Below are 5,172 nucleotides of genomic sequence, written 5' to 3' on the forward strand. Positions count from 1 at the left end.
CCATCCTCCCCCTCCCATCCCCCTCCCATCTCTCCCCTCCCATCTCTCCCCCCTCCCATCTCTCCCCTCCCATCTCTCCCCCTTCCATTCGTCCATCCTCACTATCTCATAGTTGTCCAACTCTTTCCTCATCGAATACGCCTGTTCCTTTTCCATTTTCTGCCTTTCCGTTCCATTCCCAGTTCTTTCCCTCTCTTGCAATCCTTTACCTCTCTCTCTACTGTACCTCACTAACCTCTCTACTGTACCCACTAATCTCTCTCTACTGTACCCACTAACCTCTCTACTGTACCCACTAACCTCTCTCTACTGTACCCACTAATCTCTCTCTACTGTACCTCACTAACCTCTCTACTGTACCCACTAATCTCTCTCTACTGTACCCACTAATCTCTCTCTACTGTACCCACTAACCTCTCTACTGTACCCACTAACCTCTCTCTACTGTACCCACTAACCTCTCCCTACTGTACCCACTAACCTCTCCCTACTGTACCCACTAACCTCTCTACTGTACCTCACTAACCTCTCCCTACTGTACCTCACTAACCTCTCCCTACTGTACCCACTAACCTCTCTCTACTGTACCCACTAACCTCTCCCTACTGTACCTACTAACCTCTCTCTACTGTACCCACTAACCTCTCCCTACTGTACCCACTAACCTCTCCCTACTGTACCCACTAACCTCTCTACAGTACCTCACTAACCTCTCCCTACTGTACCTCACTAACCTCTCCTACTGTACCCACTAACCTCTCTCTACTGTACCCACTAACCTCTCCCTACTGTACCTACTAACCTCTCCCTACTGTACCCACTAACCTCTCTACTGTTCCCACTAACCTCTCCCTACTGTACCTCACTAACCTCTCCTACTGTACCCACTAACCTCTCTCTACTGTACCCACTAACCTCTCTCTACTGTACCCACTAACCTCTCCCTACTGTACCTACTAACCTCTCCCTACTGTACCCACTAACCTCTCTACTGTACCCACTAACCTCTCTCTACTGTACCCCACTAACCTCTCCCTACTGTACCCACTAACCTCCCTACTGTACCCACTAACCTCTCCCTACTGTACCTCACTAACCTCTCCCTACTGTACCCACTAACCTCCCTACTGTACCCACTAACCTCCCTACTGTACCTCACTAAACTCTCCCTACTGTACCCACTAACCTCTCCCTACTGTACCTCACTAAACTCTCCCTACTGTACCCCACTAACCTCTCCCTACTGTACCTCACTAACCTCCCTACTGTACCCACTAACCTCCCTACTGTACCCACTAACCTCCCTACTGTACCCCACTAACCTCCCTACTGTACCCACTAACCTCCCTACTGTACCCCACTAACCTCCCTACTGTACCCACTAACCTCCCTACTGTACCCCACTAACCTCCCTACTGTACCCACTAACCTCCCGCTACTGTACCCACTAACCTCCCTACTGTACCCCACTAACCTCCCTACTGTACCCACTAACCTCCCGCTACTGTACCCACTAACCTCTCCCTACTGTACCCACTAACCTCCCTACTGTACCCCACTAACCTCCCTACTGTACCCACTAACCTCCCGCTACTGTACCCCACTAACCTCCCTACTGTACCCACTAACCTCCCGCTACTGTACCCACTAACCTCCCGCTACTGTACCCCACTAACCTCCCTACTGTACCCCACTAACCTCCCTACTGTACCCACTAACCTCCCTACTGTACCCACTAACCTCCCTACTGTACCCACTAACCTCCCTACTGTACCCCACTAACCTCCCTACTGTACCCACTAACCTCCCGCTACTGTACCCCACTAACCTCCCTACTGTACCCACTAACCTCCCGCTACTGTACCCACTAACCTCCCGCTACTGTACCCCACTAACCTCCCTACTGTACCCCACTAACCTCCCTACTGTACCCACTAACCTCCCTACTGTACCCACTAACCTCCCTACTGTACCCACTAACCTCCCTACTGTACCCCACTAACCTCCCTACTGTACCCACTAACCTCCCTACTGTACCCACTAACCTCCCTACTGTACCCACTAACCTCCCTACTGTACCCCACTAACCTCCCTACTGTACCCACTAACCTCCCGCTACTGTACCCCACTAACCTCCCTACTGTACCCACTAACCTCCCGCTACTGTACCCACTAACCTCCCGCTACTGTGCCCCACTAACCTCCCTACTGTACCCCACTAACCTCCCTACTGTACCCACTAACCTCCCTACTGTACCCCACTAACCTCCCTACTGTACCCACTAACCTCCCTACTGTACCCACTAACCTCCCTACTGTACCCCACTAACCTCTCTACTGTACCCACTAACCTCCCTACTGTACCCCACTAACCTCCCTACTGTACCCCACTAACCTCCCTACTGTACCCACTAACCTCCCTACTGTACCCCACTAACCTCCCTACTGTACCCACTAACCTCACTACTGTACCCACTAACCTCCCTACTGTACCCACTAACCTCACTACTGTACCCACTAACCTCCCTACTGTACCCCACTAACCTCTCCGAGAAATAAGCTGATCTTATGTTTATCTGGACAAAAAAATAGTGATGGCCCGGTGGTGTTTTGCGGTTGAGTGATTGCTTGCGGACATGTGATTAGAGGATCTGCGGTTGTTTGCTGTCAACGAGCCGGGGCCATTACAGGCCGTAACGACCCTACACCAATACCTAATTATTTCTTTCTTGATTTTGCCTTTACGTTCTCAACTGCACTGTAATCTTCCTGTACTTTAATTTTCTCGCTCTATTTCATACTTCCATATTCACTTATCTTGGCTGGGATCTACTTCTTGGAGAGAGAGAGAGAGAGAGAGAGAGAGAGTAGGTTAATGACACCGCCAGCAAAGAGGTGTTATTTAAATTCAAATTCAAATTCAAATCTTACGTGACCTCCCCTGAAGCCTGGCCCCCAAAGCTTGATCTGGGGAACTCCTTGTCCCCCCCCCAAGTCAGGGGTAAGGGTGTAAGGGGTTGAAGGGGACGCAGACCATCCAAGAGGTCGTCGTACACTCTCACGGGTACTGACGAACCCGCAGTTCACAAAATATTTGACAGTCGCTGCTGGCCAGCAGATATGACAGGCATCTGAGCAATATAATTGTTTTTTTTTACTGTCTTACGTGTAAACTTCAGCTCCTGGGTTTCTTAAGTCTTCTTTATTGAAGACGATATTCTAGAAGAAGACTTATTTATATTTGTTCTCTTTCGCTCTTCTATAATTCTCTCTCTCTCTCTCTCTCTCTTTTGTATAATCTGCAAAGGATGACACGAAGTGGTGCAGGCGATGAGTCACAATAACGTGGCTGAAGTATGTTGACCAGACCACACACTAGAAGGTGAAGGGGACGACGACGTTTCGGTCCGTCCTGGACCATTCTCAAGTCGACATATCTTGATTCGACACGAAGTTATGTATTTTTGTCTGTATCTGATATAAGCATGAGAAAAAAACAGTGGTGCAGGGACTGTGCCCTGAGGTACAGAGGTTTTTACTTGGTCTTGATTAAACTGACTGTTACTGTTAATATTCTGGTTCACAGAAAGTGTAGAACCCAACGCCTTACTTAACCTGTTATACCTACTGATCTCATATCATTCTCTATCACTCTGTGATCACACTTACCAAATACCTTTGCAAAGTCCGACTACCTTGAGGTTACCTTGAGGTGCTTCCGGGGCTTAGCGTCCCCGCGGCCCGGTCGTCGACCAGGCCTCCTGGTTGCCGGTATACTATACAACATACAACATTTCATTGTCACAGTGACTGAATAATTGTGAGATATGAGGCTCTTCCCGCTCTTAATCCATGTTGACCTGGGCTGTGAAGTTCACTGTTCTCCCAAAAACCCGAGATTTGATTCCTAATCACTCTTCCAAAACATTATGTTGGGGTTGTTGGTGCGTTTGGGCCATATATAGTTGTTAGCTGAAGCTTTAGTACCTCCCTTGTGTAGTGGAGCTGGGATATGAGGACAAGGAGCTGGGATATGTGGACAAGGAGCTGGGATATGAGGACAAGGAGCTGGGATGTTAGGACAAGGAGCTCGGGTATGAGGACAAGGAGCTGGGGTATGTGGACAAGGAGCTGGGATATGAGGACAAGGAGCTGGGACATAAAGACAAGGAGCTGGGATATGAGCACAAGGAGCTGGGATATGAAGACAAGGAGCTGGGATGTTAGGACAAGGAGCTGGGGTATGAGGACAAGGAGCTGGGACATGAGGACAAGGAGCTGGGACATGAGGACAAGGAGCTGGGACATGAGGACAAGGAGCTGGAACATGAGAACAAGGAGCTGGGACATGAGGACAAGGAACTGGGACATGAAGACGGACTGAAGGAACAATACCCAACCACTTTAACCCAGCAAAATTGATCACTCACAATAGCAGTGACGAATGAATGGGTTGACCTTACCTTGAGGTTACCTTGAGGTGTTTCCGGGGCTTAGCGTCCCCGCGGCCCGGTCGTCGACCAGGCCTCCTGACCATTGTATGACTCCTGACATTGTATCCTGACTCATGTATCTTCCTCGTGGGTCTTCATCACCCGGCGAGACAAGGAAGCTGTCGACGGACACGCGGCGGCTGTTCGAGTCTGCCAGAAAACTAATCATAAAGGAATTCAAACGCAGCACAGACGTCAATGAGGTCCGAGTTTAGGAGCCGGTCGGCCGAGCGGACAGCACGCTGTACTTTTGATCCTGTGGTCCCGGGTTCGATCCCGGGCGCCGGCGAGAAACAATGGGCAGAGTTTCTTTCACTCTATGCCCCCCTGTTACCTAGCAGTAAAATAGGTACCTGGGTGTTAGTCAGCTGTCACGGGCTGTTTCCTGGGGGGGGGGGGGTGGAGGCCTGGTCGAGGACCGGGCCGCGGGGACACTAAAGCCCCGAAATCATCTCAAGATAACCTCAAGGAGGGTCCATTGCCCATCAAGTCACGTGTTAGTGATTAGGCTTCAACGGTAAATGCTACATACAACTCCCTACATACACACACACCTGTTTCAACACACATGCTCCACACCTGTTTCAATACGTGTCACCACACCTGCTTAAATACCCGCCTATACACCTGCCTCAACCAACTAAGCCTCAGGCTATGCTCGTTAAAGCGGCGGCCACGT

This window comes from Procambarus clarkii, chromosome 16 (assembly GCF_040958095.1).
Source record: "Procambarus clarkii isolate CNS0578487 chromosome 16, FALCON_Pclarkii_2.0, whole genome shotgun sequence".
Lineage (NCBI taxonomy): Eukaryota > Metazoa > Arthropoda > Malacostraca > Decapoda > Cambaridae > Procambarus > Procambarus clarkii.